Below are 20,778 nucleotides of genomic sequence, written 5' to 3'. Positions count from 1 at the left end.
TGGACTAAAATAAACCATATTAGTGATTGCTAATTGCAGGACATTTACAGTCTTGCTATCATCTTATTGTGTCTCCACAGAGCTTGTTCTTTTTAACAATAAAATATTGGACTGCATAAAAAGATGCACATGAGTTTGGGGAGAGACTGTGTGGTCATTTTGGCATTATTGCTAACGATATCTGTGAACAGACTGGCTGTAAGTGAGAACCGATCACCAGTTTTTAGTTAGGTGCCCCATGAAGTAAATATAATGTCTTCTTCAAATGAAAGGCATGTGTCTCTTTCCCAAAAACGAGCATCACTGTGACAAGTGAGAAATGTATTAACTATGTAGATGGACTGCTTCTGCATATGATTCGGTAGCAAACTGGAATCTAGGCAAACAGTTTGAGCAGAGGCTTTTCAAAAACAGATGCTCCAATAGTGGGGATTATACTTAGATCACTAGACAGAAAAGAAAAATTTTATTTCCTTGGAGGTCCTACATTTTACATAGCATGGCCCATAAATTAGGTTATAAGTAGCAAAGGCAGGATTTATAAAAAGATAGGGAGTAGAGGTAGTTTCCTCCAAGTCTTCCTCATTTCCACTATAGTATGGAGGGATACATAGTGTATGCTTTGGAAGCTCATACACTAAAACTGAAATGATACAGAGAAGATTACCATGGCCCCTTTTTAAGGATGACATGTAAATTTACGAGGTCTTCCACATTCATCAGTGGGATGACATATACAAAGTGCTGATGATCAACTAAAAATTCTAAGTCCCTCAAGACAATTCTTCAAAATTAAGGAGAAATTAAGACATTCCCAGGTCAACAAAAACTTAATTTGATGCTAGCATATCTGTCCCACAAGAAATATTAATGTGACTCCTTCAAGCTGAAATGAAAGGGCACTAGATGTTAAGCTGAATTTACACAGGGGAATAAAGAGCACCAGTAAAGGAAAATATACGACATTGTATATGTATTTTTTATAACTCTTTTTTCCTCCTGATTAAAAGATAATGACATGAAGCAATAATTATAAAACTATTGATGAGCTTACATTGTATAAAGATGTGATTTGTATGACAATAACAGCACAAAGCAGAGAGGAGATAACAGGAATATACTGGGGCAAAGGTTTTGTATACTATTATTTAGTATTAATCTGATAGATTGTTTTAGGTCAGACTAACTGTAATCCTCATGGCAACCATTAAGAAAATAAAATTTAAAATACAGAAAAAGCAGCAACAAGGGAAGTAAAATGATACACTAGCAATTATTTAACACAAAAGAGGGTACTAAGGGAGGAGTAGAAAAACAAAAAAATTGACAGAAAAGATAGCAAAATGCTAGATGTCAATTCTACTGTATCAATAATTACATTAAATGTAAATGGATTCAACACTCTAATTTGAAAGCAGAGCTTAAAGAAAATTTTCCAGCTAGATGCTGTTCAGAAGTGAAAAACTTCTGACTCAAAAATGTTTATAGGCTGAAAGTAAAAGGAAGAAAAAATAAATACCTTGAAAAAGTAACCAAAACAGATCTTGGGTGGCTATACTACCATTAGACAAAATAGACTTTAAGAAAAACATTGTTACTAAACACAAAGAGGGACATTCTTTATAATACTAGTAAGTCAACCCGTCAGAAGATATAACAATTATAAACTAACTGTACCTAAAAACAGAGTCCAAATACACAATATTAAAAATGGACAGAAATGAAGGGAGAAATAGACAATTCAACAATAACAGTTGGAAATTTCAATACTTCACTTTCAATAATGGATAAAATAACTAGGCAGAAGATCAACAAGGAAATTGAAGATCCAGAAGTTTCCATGGGCTTTTGTGGGAGGACACAGGAAGAGCTGAATAGAAAACCACAGAGCCACTATACCAGGATGGAGTAAACCTGTATTAGTATGAGTTCTCCAGAAAAACAGAACCAACAGGAGATATATATATATATATATATATATATATATATGTATATAGATGTAGATACAGATATACAGAGATTTATTTTGAGAAACTGGCTCACACAATAGTGGGGCTCCTTAAACTCCATTTGTGCAGAGTAAGCTAAGAGGCTGGAGACTCAGGAAAGAGTTGCAGTTTGAGTCCACAGGCCGTCTGCTGGCAGACTTTCTTCTTGCCATCAGGCAAGGTCAGATGCTGTTCTATAAAAGCCTTCAACTGATTGCATGAGGCCCACCCACATCACAGAGGTCAATCTGCTTTACTTAATGTCCACCAATTTAAACGTTAATCTCATCCAAAAAAATACCTTCAAAGAAACGCCTAGAATAATGTGTGACCAACTATCTGGGCACTGTGGCTTAGCCAATTTGACACAAAATTAACCACTACAGGCTCCAGTGATGAGTTGGACAGATGATGTGGCTAAGACTCAGAGGGGCCTAGCACCACGTATGGCTGTTAGCACAACTGATGTCATCTTGGGCTCTTACATTTTCTCCTGTGCTTCCACTGACCCTACCCAGGACTGTACTGGGCAGTAAATCACTTCTGTCATGAAGGGCTTCGTAGTTATCATTTAATAATCCTTAGGACCAGATGGCCTCTATGCTCTGTTAGTCCCATTACTCCCCAAACAATGATGAAAACTTGCACCAACTATTCTCCCCAGCCACAAAACTACTGATAGTTACCCATTCATAAATCTTGACTTAGGAATTCATGTCCTGTTTCCAAGCACCTATCCCTATACCCTAGGTTAACTATAAAAGTATCCCAATGGCCCATCGGCAGTGTGGAATACAGCTGCAAATGCTTCCAGATCCTTGTCTGCCCAATCCCACCCTGTGAGTAAATTACCCTGTAGTAAACTGCCTGCCTCACTTTTCAGTCTCACGATGCATGCTCAGTTTGGTGGGCATGTTTTGTTCCCCGTCCTCCAACACACCACTTAACAAAACTTGAGGTGGATAATCAAAACCAGAGGATTTCCGGGCCCTGGTAGTGCAAAAGAACCAGCAGAATCACAATTTTACCAGCCTCATAATTTACAAGAGCCTGGGGTGCTGGTCATGATTGGGTGACTGAGACACTAAATGCTAACCGCAGGGCATGATGGTGAGAGCAAGAAGGGAATCAGAAGAGAGCACAGGCCTGATCACTTGGCTATGAGCCCCTTTCTATGCACCCATGGAGTCATGTAAATTCCCAGGCTCTTTGGCAATTTCTTGGGGAGTAGAAGTCTGAAAAGGAATGACTCTGAAACACTGAACAATGGCTAAGGAGACTAAGTTACTCAAAACGGTTGAGGTTTTACAACCTGAACACTACTGAAATTTTGGACTAGATAATTCTTTGCTTTGGAGAGATATCCTGCGCGTTGTAGAATGTGTAGGAGAATCACTGACCTCTACTCATGAGAGACCAGTAGCACCCTTTCCTTTCCCAAGTTGTGGCAATCAACAATCTCTCCAGACATTGTCAGATACTCCCTGAGGGGCAAAATCACTCCAGATGAGAACCACTAGGTTAGAGAATGTGATATTCTTAATTGGAAAATTCTCTAGCCAAAAGTTTTATATATTGTGTGTATGTACGTCTGTATGTGTGTGCACGCATTTGTATGCGGGTGTGTATGAGTGACAGGGAGGAGGGGCACTTACTAATAGTTAACTCCTAAAACCAGGGAGGGAAAAGATTGCCATCTATAACCCATGAGAAAAGAGTACGTATTAAACTACCCATCTAACAACACACCAAAGTTCTTGTAGTTGAACTCTTTACCCTTCACTGATCCCTCATAGAAAAAGTCATTTAGTTGATTATAGTCGAGGTGACAGTTTTCTTCACCCCCTGACTCTCGCCTCATGTGCCATTCTTGAATGCTTGCCTTTAGACAGATTCAGGTATTCTTTCTCAGATCCTGCTCGCATGTAGTAAATATACCAGAAGCAGTTGTGAACCAGCTTTACCAGTAATGAAAATATTTCAGCATTTTAATTCTTATCTAAATTATTTTGTAGGTCCTTCAGTTTGTCATTAATGATAAAATGATTTGCCACAGATTATTTTCTTCTTTTAAGAACACTGAGTTTCAATTTTCTTGACAAATTTTGTTAGAAAAAGGTTTATACACCATCCATGTCAACACAACAGTCTCTTGAAAAAACCCTGCAAAATCTCCCATTCTTTTAAGTACAAATTGTCATCACTGTTGCTGAAATTAAGTCTTAGTCTATCAATAACATTTTAAAATCTATTTTAAAATTTTATCTTAATTCTGACTTAGCAAAGATATTCCATAGACCCATATAGCACCAGTATAGACCTCTTTTTATTTATTTCTCTTTTCTTTTTGTCTAGTGGAAATCTGATTTTATCCCAACATAAGCATAATCAGCAGTTTAGAAAAAACACTGGACAACGTGAAATAAAGGACTATATTTTTATGCAGTGGTTTTATACTCAGCAGGAAAAAAAACCCTGCTTGCCAAGTAAAGGCATTAACACATTTTCAAGGGACTTCGCAAGTGCAATTTTTTCCCTTGGCTCAGCATTTCATTTTTACAGGATCTATTAATCAAGTCTAAGCAGCCTTTAAATCCCCAATCCCTACTTCAGATTGTTTCACAACTGCTGCCCTCTTCTCCCTTTGTCTCTAGTACTATCTTCCTCTTTCTCTATTGTTTTAACTCAGCTCTTTGCTCTACTCCTTCAATCATCCCCATCTACCATCCTTTGAGAACAGCAACCATCGATTTCCAAAACCATACAAGGACTAACGTTTATACTTTTGAAGGGAATTCACTGAATAATAAAGATCATTTAAGAAATGCCAGAAAAAACTGATCACTCCAGAATTTAGAGCAACCAGTACAGGCTGGAGAGAGAAAAAAAGGAAAAAGATGACAAATTCATCTTTGTTATTTATTGTATTTGAATATTAAAACTCACAGAATCTAAGAAGTGTTTAACTTAATCGAGAAGAGACCAGCTATAGAAAATAGCTCCCCCTTAATTACAGTAAACCTTTTAAGAAGCTAAAGGTATGTAAAAAGATGTATAAGATTAAAAAATAGTACGGTGATGAAAGGAAACAGGTGTCTCCTTCACTAAGAAATTGTTAGATCAAAATTTTTTCACTATTTCACTAAAGTGGAAAGCCAAGTAAGTGGTTGGCTATTTTCTTCTCTGTCCTTATCCTTAAAAGTAACTGAAAAATTCCCAAGTACCTAAAGGCTAAACATCATTAATCTATTTTTCTCAGATACCTGTCATAATTCTGAATGTTGTTATTCTATAGGTGCATTTTATTCATGTCCTCATAAGAATACTAAGATCTGGGCATGAGAAATACAGAGAAATCAGAGCAACCCCCAACTTGCTTGAAACCATTTAAAAGCCAAGGGCAAATCCAAACTTCCTGTTTTTTTCTTCCACAACAAGACTCAAAATAATGCCATTTCTTGCTTTGTTCCTATCCTTGATAGAGTTCAGATACTAAAACATTACTTCCTGTCTGAGATTTGCAGACTGCCATTCATAACATCATAAAATACCACTTTTATTGAGTAACTCTGTGTGTACCTCTGCAAGGAAACGGTCTCTTCCTTAGGTCCAATATCCCAAACCTACGATTATGCTTCTTGAAGTGACAGAAAACTGCTTTCAAATGCAATTTCTACCCCACCTTTTTGTAGATACTGTAAAAAAGCAGCAAATCAAAGGGGAAAACTGGTTAATTTTATGCCAATCACGAAACCTGGTGACAGGTGTTGCCATATGTTGCGACAAGATCTCTTGACCATGGGTCATCGCTTTGAAAGCAACTAGAGAATGCCTTGCAGTACTGTGACACACAGAAAGGCCCCCTGGGATCTCATGCAAAGAGACGGGTATGAAATTAACTCGTGGCATCACGGTATTTTCCAAACATGACAGCTCCCAGGTCAGTAGCCAGTTAAGCACAGTGGGGATTGTGGGGTGGGGGGGAACTTTGGCATCTAGTAAACGATTTCAGTGGAGTCTCTGGTGAGCCCTAAGAAAAAACCATCCCCAGAGAGATGTCTAGAAAGGTTAAAATCATAGAAGGCAGTGGGCAAATATCAATACATTAAGTTAAGCAAAGTAACTCTGTTTTGGACAGTCTCCTAATTTTACTTTGCTTCCTGGACCAGTTTCCACAGAGAAGATGAATAAAGTATTCAGTATGATGATTTTGAAGAGCTCTTTATTTCTTCCCTGAATTAGAACAAGAGTTTCAGTCATGAGTTGAGGAAGTACTGAAGCAACCACGCTTCCTCCCAACACACACACAAGCGTGCACACAAATGCGCGAGTGCACGCGCACACACACACACATCTCTGCCTCATGAAGTAAAACACAAATTCCCATACTGGAACTTTCACAATTGTGTTACATGCGCAAATGTAAAACCTCTAAACAGTAGCGGTAAAATCTCATTATAGAAAATAAAGATGTTAAAAGAGCAAAGCAAAACACTTGCATCATATAATAAATGCATGTGTCACTGACTTCTGAGTTAATTCCCTTTCCTACACCATTTCCATATGTCATGTCAAGGGTAACAGGTGGAAATGGGCAAATACAGAGTAGGAAGAATAAGCAAATTTAGCATTTAGAAATACAGCCACCTAAACCAGGTATTTATTTTCTTTGAATTCCTAGTATAAAAACAACACTTTTGCACAATTTTCATAGTACGTTTTAAGAGAAACAAATCGTAAGCACAGTGATCGTAGTTTGAAATGCAAGCAATTTTTGGTCCTGAAAGCATAAAAGTTACATAGGAATATGAATGTGGTAGGGAATGAGAAATTACATGGGACTGAATGCTATGTTCTTCTGTCAACAGGCAAATTAAGTGTATTAATGTTGTGTGTATACAAATAGAGACTATTAAACTCTAGTTTCACAATCTGGGCACTAGTTACTAATTCCTAGTTCTTTATTTTACTTTTTTAAATACAAACTTTCCTCAGAATTACTTTATGATCCTAGTATGTGGACATCACCATTTAATTCTAGGACCGGGAATACCTTAATTATCAAATAATATCCTTCAATTTCCAAGCAGATGTTTAATACATTTTAAGACCAGTAAGCATTCAGCACATATTATAAATGATTTCCTGGAATGACTATATATGTAACTAGCACTATATAACACATACTATGTGCCAGGCACTGTTCTAAGAACTTTATAAGTAATTCACTGAATCGTAATAAAACAATCCTCTGAGGTATGTACTATAATTATCTCTAACTTTCAGATGAGATAACATGGAAGCAGAGAAGAGCCATTTTAAATACATCTACAGCTAATATGTGGAATACTCTACAACTGAACCAGAATCCAGGCTCTTAAGCTCCATGCCATGATGCCATGAAAGCCCTTTCCAGATCACTGCTCAACAACCTTTCCAGTCGTGAGGTTTTCCCTGGGACTTCAGTTCTTTTTGCTATTGCCATTTAAACTTCATGGACTAAGAGAATGGAGTCACTGGATTCCATTAGTTTTAACTACACCACCAGCTTGATAAAACACCAACCTTCTTCCAAGCAGGTTAAATTCTTCTGCATCCCCAGCCCACCACCGCCTGTGCAAAGCCTCCGAAGCAAGACTCTAACAGCCTTAATGTTTCAACGACGCCAGCCTTCAGAACAAGATGATTCATTCAACATATTTTATTGAGTAACTACAATGTACATACATTATATATATATTATATGCATTAAATAGAGTAGTGAATTAAACAGACATGATCTTTACCTTCACATTTTATTTTGGTGAGGAAAATATATATTCATTGTCATGATTACTCTTATAACATAAAATTTATTTTTAAAAGAATGGTATAAATAGGTGATTTAGACTTTGAAGTCCAGTAGGTCTTCAACTCTAACTCCCTGATTACTAGGTTTTAAAACTTGGATTTCTTTCTTAACCTTTCAAATTTACAGTTTTTTCAACTATAAAAAGGGAGTAATAGTGCTTTAAAGATGAAATGAGATTAAGTATAAAATGCTTAGAAAATTGCTTGGCACATATATATATATATATATTCAATTAATAGTATCTTTATATCATTGTTAATGTTTAAATTTTACACATGCATCCTTTTATGTAAGTTTATCTTTACACAAGTGTTCTTTTCAGACTAAGAACTATCCTTTTGAATAGTAGTAATGGCCTTTTTTCAATTTCAGGAAATAAAGATTTCTCATGATAAAACAGTAAGTTTATTAAATTCCCCATTCAACAGTCTTATGAATGCACAAACAATTAGACTACTGGAAAAAAGGCAGCACACCTGGTCTCTAGGTGTCCACTCTTCCCTGTCCATGACACCATGCAAACCATCTGTTGGCTCTTTCTGCAGCAAAATACTGAATATTTCACTACACTAATTGACAAAATTGTGTCATTCTACATGGCAACTAAAACAATTCATAACATATGTTTTTTATCATAGACATGAAGCAAACCTGGACCCACTCTTGCCATCAATACACATAAACAGAAATAAGAATGTAATATTGTGGAAGTTAAAAGCACTCACAAATAACTGGAAAGCAGGTAGGATATTTGCTTCTGTTCTGCGATGATAGATTTATTTTTTCAATCAGACAATGGAAATCTGACCAATGAATAGTAAGTTTAAAAAACAAATTATTTTAAGATAGCAAAATACATTCTTAGGATATTGTATGATACTACATAATGAGTCATGCAGTGAGCGAGAGCCTGGCCCAGCCCTACCACCCAACAGCTAAGTAAATTTGGGCCATCACTAATCCTGCCTGCCCTCCCCCAATCTAAGGGGTAGTTTCATTATTAGCAAATGGGTAGAATAATCCCAACCAGCACCTACTGTGTGCACAGTGCCATGTTAGGCACTGAAGATACAGTGGTGAGCAAGACCAGCCTGGAGCCTGTGTTAACAGGATATACTATCTAAGGTGCTTAGTCAGAAAAGGGAGGTACTTCTTTCTCATAAAGTGCTGAGGCTAAGTTATGTGGTCCACTAGAATGATACATGAAGATGCTACAAGGATCACAGCGGTTTATATAGAAAACTTAAGAAATTAAATATCAGTATTTCTTGCACATTAGCAATTGCGTAAATCCTCATATAAATGAAAGACACACAGAAAAACTGGGCAATGACTGAGGCAAAATATACCTGTACTTCCCAAACTGGAGGAAAAATTTTTTTCAATTACAGATGACTTAGATGCTCCTGAAAATGGCCAAAAATATTCTATTTAAAATTTGAAAACCATGGTAGGGGAATCTAAAAACAAATAATGTGCTGTTTCCAGTGAAAGGGAGCTATTGGTAGCATGTGTGTCAGCCTACCTCACACTCGGACCAAAAAAATTAATAAACCTAACAATGATTTCAACAGAAAGTTCTATTCCAGTATCTGGGTTTAGAACCTTGTGGATTGGTGAACTTGAAAATCAGTTCTTTCCTCATTTAACTTATTTGAATAGTGGGTATATTCATTCTGCTTATCTAAAAACAGCTTTAGTTGGCTTAATAGTTTTGAATGTTAATTTGAGCATGGTTTAACCCAGGCAAACTCATTTATATTAGAATAGTGATGTATATGAATAGTACCCAAAATGTATGCGTGTGTGCACAATGCTTTACAGGGATCAGAAATTCCATGTGAGACAGTACTCTGTCCAGATTTGTTCTTTCCAAAATGGTAGCCATTAGCCACGTATACTATTTATATTTACATTAATTAAAATGAAACAGAATTAACAATTTAATTTCTCAGTCACACTAGTCACACTTCAAGTGCTCAACAACCACATGTGACTTCAGGCTACATATTGGACCAGGCAGATACAGAACATTTCTATCACTGAAGAAAGTTCTATTGGGCAGATCTGGTGTGGACATTCGTTTATTTTCATTCATACATTCATTCTTACTCATTTTGGGTTCTTCGCACCACAAATATTGATTAAGTACCTACCATGTGTCCAGCCAAGGGCTAAGCCATGAGACACAATGGTGAGCAAATATATTGTTCCAATTACCACGGAGCTTACATTCCTATGGGGTAAATAGACATTAACTAAATAATCACACAAATAAAGATAAAACTGAAAATATGGTAAGTGCAAAGAAGGAGAGGGAAGAGATGCTATTTTAGAGGGAGGAGATCGAACTACCCAGCAAAGATTACTCTGAAGTGACAACTGACTTGAGCTAAGGTAGGATGTCCAGGAGCTAGTTGGGCAAAGAGGCAAGAGAGTGTAGTGGGCACAGATACAAGAGCATGTGCAAAGGCTCTATGGTCAGGAGGGTCTGGAGAAAATGAGGAAGGTAAAGGTCAGTGGATGGGAGTTGGTGAAGAGAGGGGGGATGTGTTCACAGTTGAGCCTGCAAGTTACTTAGGTTTATATTACTGAAGCTTTGTAAACCATGTAAAGAGCTTGTCTTTACCCAAGATGATCGAAATTAATTTTAAGGCACGCCAAGTAATGTCAACCAGAATGACGGTATGATCAAATTTGTATTTCAGAAAGAATCTCTATGTAGAGTATGAGGAACTACCATATGGGCAAGAGTATATAAGAACAGTTATGAGACACGTCCATGCATATTATCATCCGGCCACCTGCCACCTCGAGTTTAAATATAGACAGATTATAATTTAAAAACAAGAAGAAAGCATACTTAAACAGCCTAATTTTTGAAAGATGTTATTATAATAGAAAACATAAACCTAACATCAAACTCATGGATCTGATAATTTCCTAACATACGCAATTTCATCCTTCCACAGAAGACAACGGGAGAGGGAAGCGACAGGGAATGATGTGAATATGCTGGATTTAGCTCCCACCAGTATCGATGAGGCTTAATGGCAGAACAATAAAGGTGCAGAGAGGACCCAGCTCCTGAATAAGATTAAAGGAGATGATGAGGCCTAAGGAGAAAATGATGAAGTTTGGGAGTCATAATTATCTCAAAGAAATTAAAGAGTTTAAATACTTGTGGGGGAAAAGGCAGCCAAACTAAAACATATTGATTCAGGTTCTTGGATGAGGAACTCTGAATGTGGTCACAGGAGGGGCAAACTCTTTTTGGTCGTGAAAAAGCCACTAAGCAAATTCTAGCTATTGTACACTCAGCAACACCAAAAAGACTGAAAAATGCACAGAACTTCCCTGAAGTGCTTGATTTACTGTGACCTCCTCACTGTTCCTAGAGTATGTGCCAAACTTCCTTTCCTAAAATTTTTTTCACTGCTGTTCACCTCACTTGAATGGCTCCTTCCCAGATACTCACACAGCTACTACTCTGATCCAATGCTACCCCTTCAGAGAGGCCTTCCTTGGCTATCATATTTAACAGTGGCCCATGTCCGCGCTTTTACATTTCTTAATAGGAAATATCACCACCTGACACTTTATTACCTCTTGATTGGTTTGGCTATTTGTTATCTCCCTAGGTTAGACTATAACTCCCATAAAGGCAGAAATCTGTCTTGTTCATCTCTGTATCCCCAGCACCAAAATGCCTGGCAATCATACGAGTGCAATAAGTACTGGGTGAGTGAATGCTTGAATGAATGAGAGGATGTGTTGAGTCGAGAGTACAAATCCAGCGGTCAGTCATCTTTGGAACGTTTATCACAAAATGTGCTGATTGCTACTATGAACTAGTTCAACATAAACTCTTGCCTGATCTTGTAACGTCTTTTCCACAATGCAAACAACTCCATAGTCTTTCTAGTTATGAGACTGAAAAGTCTCTCTTGCCTTTGTTGGCTTCTTGCAATTGAGTGTCATGGCTAACACGTTAACTTCCTAAATAAGCTACCTGAGGGAAGAATCTATGTCTATCTCATCTTCCTATGTCCACAGAACCAAAACACAGTATTTTGTAATGAAAGGAATTTGTGTTCTTGAAATGTTTCTGAGAGGGAAACTACAAAGGGGAAATAAAAGAAGGCTTGAAATTTATGAATTAGAAATACATCTATTACTGGGACTTCCCTGGTTGTCCAGTGGTAAAGAATCTGCCTTCCAATGCAGGGTACCTGGGTTCGATCCCTGGTCAGGGAACTACGATCCCACGTGCCGTGGGGCAACTAAACCCACGTGCCACAACTACTGAGCTTACGCACCCTGGAGCCCGCGTGCCACCACTAGAGAGGGAAAACCCACACGCCACAACTAGAGAGAAGCCCAAGCAGACCGCGCGCCATAACGAGAAGATCCCACATGCCCCAACAAAGATCCCATGTGCTGCAACTAAGACCCGACACAGCCAAAAAAAAAAAAAAGAGGAGAAATGTATCTATTACTAAATCTAAGACTTGGAAGAAGACCATAAAATCCATTCAGAAATGCCAAAGAACAGTGTATTGATAGGAATAAAAAATAAAATTATGAATTGGAAATATATCTCACTACCCCTAAGGTTTGGAAGAGTACAAGAATACTTGCAAATTTCACGAACAACAAGGTAATGAGAGAAATAAAACAACTACAGCAATAAATATAGATACATCCTGAGGCTTTGAAAAGAATAAATTTCCCCAATATTTTTGGTATTGCTACATGTGCTTGTACAAATAAAATGTTTTAAATAACACTAGCAATATTATGGTAAAGTAAAAAAAAACAATGACAATTTAAAAGTAATTAATAGGTATAAGAATTCCGTGTATTTAAGGCAACTGATAAAATTATTTATATGCATATTATTTATGAACATAAAATTGCATTTACCCAATTCTGCTGAAATCCTGCTACATTTGCAGAAAATGTCTACCGTATGATTTCACAGCTAGCACATATCAAAACAGTGTTTTATCACAATGTGATTTTTAATAGCTAGAGATATGACTACCAAATAGAAATGTCACAAAAACATGATCTCCACTTAACATGAAAGACGACTTTCATAAGAGTGCTTCGAACACAGCACGCGTATGAAAGAACCACGATGCATCCATAACACACAATACTCTCACCACATTCATCAATGTTCACTTTGATTTCCCTTTCCTGTCTCCATTGTTCCTCTTCATCTCTTTGTCAGATAACGTTATCACACATTTCCTGATTTCTACAGCTTAGCATGAAAATATCAGCCTTAGCAGCTCTGCATCCCTGGATTTCTATTTATGCCAACGTCCATTCAAAGTTAAAAATTGTGACAGTTTCTCCACCCTCACACCTTCCCTGTATTTCATCTCATGGGAATTTCTACTTGGTAAATATATCAAGCAGACTTCTGTAATCTCCCTGTCAACCACTCTGCCTATGACTAGCTAGAAAAAAATCAGTGGGCACAAGGGGTCTACATGCAGGGAAAAGAGAATAGGAGGTCTCACGGAGTTCTCTAATCCAGCTGTGATTGGTTTATCAAGGATTCTCACCTAGGTTGGAACATTAGCCTGAAATGATTTCACCTTTTTCTTCAAACATTACTTTCAACACTACTTTGCCAAATTCGGCTTTCCCACCACTCTATGCTATCTTATTCCATAAGCCTCAAGTCACTCTTTATCACTAAACCTCAGGCTGGTTCAAAATGCTCCCTTCTTCCCCACTTCTGGCCAGAGCTATGCTGGAAGGAGCTGGAATGAGGAGAGCAATGTCATCGCTTCTTTTATTCCTCCTCTCTCTCTAGCATCCTGGAATTCGAACTGATTCTTCTAGCCTGGATCTTCAGTTGTGTCGGCTCCTGAACAGGCCCCGGGCACTCCCACCTCTACCCAGTTTCCACCCCTAATTACAGAGCCCAGACCCTCTTGTCGCTGTTGTCACTGTGCTCCTAGCAACCCCCCAGGGTGAGGTACCAGCTACTTAATACAAGGTCTGTTTGATAGATGGGACATTTCAAGCACCCTGCTAGGCCCAATGGTGAAAGTCCGGGCTGCTTTACTGGGTCCACCCTACCCTCTCCCCTCAGTTTGCTCCTGCCCTGCTCACATCAGCACAGTAGTAAATCAGGAAGTCATCACTGATTCAGGTAACAGGGAACAAACTGCCAGTCTCCCATCTTTCAGGCATATCAATCTGTGCGAATGTTTCATTGACCCCTTCACTTGGCTTTACAAAGGGAAAAGCGCTACAGAGAGAATCCCCTCTTACCACCAACAACGTACACTGCGCAAGGCTAAAACATTTCAAAGAGCCACTCTCACCCTCCTGGCCCTAAATCGTTCTGTGTACAAGCTGGACAGCTGAGGTAATGGTTGGGGAAATCTGCCTTCTTCTTTCAACTCTTGGGAAACCCCTGAGTGGTATACTAGTGTAACCGAGCAGGGCGCTATGAAGCCTTCCCAGAATAGACCCCTTCTCATGGCCTCCACCTGCCTTTTGTCTGTTAAAAAAAAAAAAAAAATTTAGTCAAAGAATAAATTTTATCAGAGAAATGAGAAAACGCAGAAAGAAAGGAAAACAGTCAAGAAGAACAAAATAATAATACTTTAGCCATTAAACAAAGTCAAGGACTTTTAGTTCTTCCTCAACGACTGTAGATGATATTCTGAGCCATCTCCTTTGAGCTGTTTTGCAGATACTGAAACCCCCACCAGGTGGAAGAAGTTAACTGTCTGCTGCCCACAAGCACGTAGACCCCAGACCAGCTGGAAGCAGAAGGTTGAAGATGCTGACTCCCGATTACCTCACCACCAGCCAATCAGAAGAATGTCTACTGAGCTGACCACGCCCTGCTCTGTGAAAACTGTAAGACTCCTCACTACCCTCTTCAGGGCTGGACACACAGTTTTGAGGGCATTAGCCCACTGTGACTCCCTTTCCCTGGCAAAGCAAGAAAGCTATTCTTTTTCTACTCCACCCAACACTCTTTCTCCAAGTTTCTGTCAGGCACCGGTGAACAGAGGCCAAGTTTCAGCCACACGAGGCTCCGCTCTGCTTTCCGCTGTGGGTTGTAACTACTAACTTGGGAGCAACAACAACAACAACAAAAACACAAAGTCTCACTCAACATCCTTTCAACGCTCATTACCAGGGAAGTCTAAATTAGGCTAATATTTTAGCCACCACCTGAATCGCTCTTTGTCTTTATACCCTCTGTTCTAGAGAAGCAGAGCGAATTGTTTCCTAAAACTGAGTCCTAATAATGGACACAGGATCTAAATCCAAATCTGCCATTAGGATTGTTTTTTAATTGTTTTCTGTATGCTAAATAAAACTAAGATTTATAGGTGCCTCTGAATACATAATTATTAAATTTTGTAACATATTTATGGCATGTATAATAATCTTGAGTAAAGGAAAAGGAACCTGTGTCAACAATTCCATTAATTATGAAATTGAATCCAATATAAGCACAATCTAGTCATCATTAATATACTTTCCATGTCACTGCTGTAACTTCCAGAAAATCTTATACTTTATTATTCCAAATTAGTATTTGAGTCACTGTTTGAAATAAAATGTAACATAGAAGCTTGGGAAATATACTGAAAATCGGCACGCAAAGAATTAAACCTATTGAACATGTGCTGGGGCAAAACACATTTAGAACAAGAATAAACAGAAAACGTGATAATGACAACAAATATGAATGGAATAAACCAGCAGCTGTGATAAAAAAAAAAAAAAAAACCAAAGCAAGTTTTTTTTCATAGGAAAGACACACCATTTTAAAATCGACCATCACCGACACAGATGATCAAACTCATGGCTAAAGATGAAACTACTGACGCAAATGCATTTCTAGGATAATCATTAGAACTTCTCCTTAAGAAAAAGCGCTCAATTTGCGTTTAATTGTTTCTTGGAATTATTTCACATTTTAAATCTATTTTCTTAACAAAATACCTCTTAAATCAGAGTTTGCCAGAAAGTTATATGTACTTTTCTTGAGTTTTATGCAACAACTTAATGGAGAAAATCAACATGAATCTGGCCTTGCCTTTGAGATACACAGAAGAGTTTAATTAGGTGTTAATGTTAAAGCAGTGAAGATCATAAAATATAATGTATAAGGTGATTTTAGATTCTCAAGACAGGAAATTTTATGTATGGAATGCATTTAATTTTACTTTTCCTCTGGCAAAATAAAAACAAAAGAATTCTCAGTTCTCATAATTTTAAGGTAATATCAGCCACTAGAAACTTGTCAATACTAAAAGTTCTTAGAAAGTGAATACAATTTTAAGGAGAAGTAAATAAGAACAAAAATATGAACATAAAATAGAGGAAAATGAATAATCCCAACCTGCCCTAAGCCTAAAACACCTCAGGGTGGTGAATTTGGATCGTCTGCTAAGGAAGTTGCTACCAGGGCAAGGAGAGAAATTCTCATCATATTTGGAGCCACGAGGGAAATGACAGCACGAAGCTTCTTCTTAGCGTAATTTTGAAAAGAGATCTTGCTGCCAAGTAAATCTGCCTTAACAAAAATAGTAGCACTTATTTTTTCAATTGTTCAATAGGCATTTATTTAAATCCTGGTGTATACAGTGAAAAGGTACAAAGTAACAAGAGCATAGGATCCTTACCACTGTGAAGTATGAACAACATACTGGAAATAGCAGGTGAATGCAAGGAACCAGACTCACCAATATGAAAAACGAGGACAAATCATGCTGGTAAATGCTATGGAGGTGCAGACTCGTGATTTGTTATCAGCCAGCTTCCCGCAGACTCAATCCCTAGCACTTGAAGGAGGGGCAGAGTGAGATGATTTCCTGGATGTCTTAGTCTGTTTGTTCAGTCTACCATAACTGTACCATGGACTGTGTGACTTATAAACAACAGAAATTTATTTCTCACAGTTCTGGAGGCTGGGCAGTAGTCCAGGACGAAGGCGTTGGCAGATTCAGAGTCTGGTAAGAACCCTCTTCCTAGTCACAGGCGGCCGTCTCCTTGCCGTCTTCTCACACGGTGGTGTAAAAGGTAAAAGAGCTCCCTGGGGATCTTTTATATAGGCACTAATCCTATTTGTGAAGGCTCCACCTTCAGGACTTAATTGCCTCCCAAAGGCCCCACCTCCTAGCACCATCACACTGAGGATTCAGCTTCAACTTAGGCATTTTCAGGGGGTCATAAATATTCATTCTGTAGCACTGGACCCTAAGATAATCAGGGAACAGCTTTGATTAATAACTATTGTTTTAATAACTACTGTTGTTACAATATGAAGTGTAAATAACTGTGTCTTAGAGTTTCCTAAACTGCTACTCCCACGTGTTGCCTCGCTGATTTAGAGAATCTCCATCCCCAGGTGAGAGCTTCAGTGGCCACGCTGTGCTCACAGGTGTTCCAGGACTATCCAATTTGCTCTTACCTTATTTGTTCTAAGTGACCATCAAACTTTCCCTCCACCTAACTTCTTGATGCAGGAAAACCACATAATCTCTCTCAGACACGTTGCCACTGAGGGGGAGCGATGTATGCCACCCCCAAATGTGCCATTTTGGCATGTAGATTGTTTTGAGCTGAAGCCAATTAAGACCCAGCAGACTCAGGAAAAGCTTTTTGCCTCTCCCTTAACTGCCCAGAACAATATATTAATAGATACGGAGCCTGTACCAGGAAGAGAGAGCTATTGTCAGAAATAACTTTTTACATCAGAAAGATTTATCTGCATGGCATGGCAAACATCTGATTACTAAACGGGCTCTTCTCACATTCCTGTGAATTGTCTTCCACCCCTTTAAAGCCCCAGTCTCCCACCCCCTCCTCCTTAGCTCAGGATGGTATATAAGCCTCAGCTGCCTGACTGTCCGTGAGTCTCATATTTTTTTATGGAGTTCCCTATGTACAAAATTGTTTTTCTCCCGTTAATCTGTCTCATGCCAATTTAATTATTAGGCCAGCCAAAGAAGATAGAAGGGAAGGAGGGAAAAGTTTTCCACCCCATCACAAAGCAAGCCTCTATCCTGATGTTACTGGCACCAAAGCCAAAGCTTAACATTTTTACAAATAAAGAGCAGGTGTGGTGCCAACTTAAATCTCAAGGAAAGGGGCTAATTCTTCCATAAGTTCCATCAACTCCAAGACATCCCAAAGAAATTTTACAATCTGAGTAAACATAGCGTGCCTGTCATGCAGATAGAGCTTCAAGGTCAGTCCCTACCCCACTTCTCACCGGATTGCTGACTGAACCTCTTCCATGTAGAAATTCTAGAGCTGCCCTGGGTAAAGACATATCTTCTTTTGCCATCTACTGGTGTCACCGTTCTAGGTGCCTATTAGTGCCACCTGTAGCTCCAAAGGAACAGGGGCTTGAGCTAAGGCACCTGCTCCTGTTGTTGCCACAGCTGCTGGTAACATGTCCCGACGAAGCCACGTAATTCTTCAAAGTGCAAGAAAGAAGACTCTTTCCCCAGGCATTTATGCTTAACCGAGGATGCTGCACAACAAAGTTGGCCATGGTTACTAGACTTACCACACTTTGTGGACCTTTTCGCAAGTGCCCTTGAGAAAATGATCTGCTCCTAGTGCACGAGGTACACAGACCCAGAGCCGCCACCCCCTTTAAACACTCACTGGTCCCATTTTTTTCTCTGCATGAAATTGTTTGGGGGGGGGTTTGTTTGTTTATTTTCCTTAGAAGGCTTGTTGTTTTGACCAAGGCTCCAGAGATTTCAAGAACTTCGAATACTGAGGAGAAACCTCTTCCATTCCAGAAGATTCCTGGGGTGTTTATCCAACTTTACCACCTCATTTTCCATTGCACTCCCCACTTTATAGCAACCATCAAGTTGAAAAACCTTAAAATTCCACCTCATTAAACCCTCTGCTTCACTGTGAATACTTAAAAGCTTCTTTCATTGCATTCCCCACACCTCTCTCTCACACAGGTTTTGAAAGAATGTGGGGATAATATATTATTGTATAGAATTTGAGAAACATTCTGGGTAGGGGCTACCCTCTTCCTCCCTTCCATATATCATCCTTCTCCTGGGTTTGGGGATCAGATCAATCAGAGTTTGCATTTCAACTGAGAAACTCAGTAGTTTTTGACTAAGGAAGTTAGTGTGAACCTCAATTCCTTATCTATAAAATGAGGATACTGAGAAAGCACAATTCTTTGAGTTACAGAGATCAGTAAGTGATATAAAAGTATCATCGTAGTAGATTTACAAAGTGTCTATATCTCATTTACAAGATATACAAAAGTCTGTATCTCACTTGTAGTTCTTTCTTAATACCCAAAGTAAAGTGCTTTCAAAAATGCTCGGGATTATTAACCAGGAAGCAAAGACTGGAAAGTACTGTTTACACAGAGTTGTAGATGTCTAATTCACCTAGCACTCTGGTCTTTCAGGCAAATAGCCCATTATGAAAAAAGACAGAAGGTCTTTGTATTCCAGAATGGTACATTCTCCCTACAACCCCAAGACTATTTTATTAATCAGAATGTCCTTTGTTAAAAGAGTAAGGATCATTCATTCAGAGTTAGATAATGACCAGTCTCAAACCCCTCCCCCCCCAATTCTGCGTATCTCAAAGACAGGAAGTGAATCTGCCTCTGCAATCTTCATTATGGCACACAGTAGGTGCACGATATACTTCCATATCATGCATACATGATACAGGTCAGGGGCACTGTGCTAGTCTGACAGTCCTGAGTTATTAAAGATGCAAATTGCCAGCAAGTATTCTCATCGTTGATCTTTTGTAGTATTGTTTTCAAAACTACTTCTCCCTTTCTAAGTTACCTGTTTATCTGAAAACCTACACAGTTTTATTACTACTGAGTTCTTATTTCCACTGGAATACAAATAGGGCCTCTACACGTTCATTTTCAAAATGATTCCCTAGGTGTAGGAAAGAGAGCAATAAAGGCAGGGGTTATGAACAGTATTATTTACTACGTGGGCTTGTTTAAAAAGTGCAGAAAGAAACAATTCACCTGTCCTAGTCATGTGGCAATGAGTTTAGTGTCATTTGAACAGAGTACATAAAAAGAATCATTCAACTCATTTAACTACTAATTGGTTATCCTTATAGTAAGGTCTGAATGACAGCGCCAGAGCGAAAGCACCCAAGGGAGAAAGAAACTAGAACAGAAAACTGCAGGCATTTCTGCAAATCTATCCTCAGACACTGATAGTGTAGCCTATCAACACTATCCGTCTTAGATAAGCTGACACTGGACAGGAACACACAGGAAAAGGTCATTCTTTTCAAATTAATATTGGCACTTTGCACTACCATCATGTGGCCCCACACATGGATATATTGAAAATAGCTTACACAACTGTATGCAGCCAAGAACAAAGCAAAAAAACTGTGGCATCCTTAAAATCACTCTTTAAACACCCACTAGCCAACACAGATATGGTGAATATTCTCTATGTTCTAGAGTCTGTAAAGATCTAAAAGTAAGAGATACAAAAGCAAATACACACATAAATAAAAAATAACATAATTCTTGTCATTGAGAAACTGACTCCATAAATCAATTATGTGAATAAATCTTAGCTAGATGGAGAGATTTGGAGCAGTGACAAATGCAAGTGGCAACAAGGGACTTCTTATGTTTTGCCTGGAACATCCCACCACTGTAAGTTTCCAGTAACAAATGAGCATTTCCTTTCTCTAACATTATTCTTTCATAAAAGAAAACAAATTAACCAACAAGAAACATGCCACAACAAAACAATGAAGAAGATGTCGAAATTCAGAACCATCACAGTATAAAATGACAAATTTTCAGTTAAATGTTCAACAAGTCCCTTGCATTCTTTTTTCATTAACTACTCCAAGAGCCATAACCTCTTAATGCATCAATACCACCCTGGGGATGAG

At 38.4% G+C, this 20,778-nt stretch overlaps 1 protein-coding gene and 1 non-coding gene across 10 annotated transcripts in view; one reads left to right on the top strand and one right to left on the bottom strand.

Moving 5' to 3' along the window:
• The window catches only part of CHL1 (cell adhesion molecule L1 like), a 202,911-nt gene that overhangs the window by 118,385 nt on the left and 63,748 nt on the right, over positions 1–20,778 (bottom strand). The window lies entirely within an intron of this gene.
• LOC118904561 lies at positions 618–720 on the top strand. The gene has a single exon (XR_005022015.1). It is a non-coding gene; the product is annotated as a U6 spliceosomal RNA (small nuclear RNA).

This window comes from Balaenoptera musculus, chromosome 11 (assembly GCF_009873245.2).
Source record: "Balaenoptera musculus isolate JJ_BM4_2016_0621 chromosome 11, mBalMus1.pri.v3, whole genome shotgun sequence".
NCBI lineage: Eukaryota > Metazoa > Chordata > Mammalia > Artiodactyla > Balaenopteridae > Balaenoptera > Balaenoptera musculus.
This window is presented reverse-complemented; position numbering and strand designations above follow the sequence as displayed.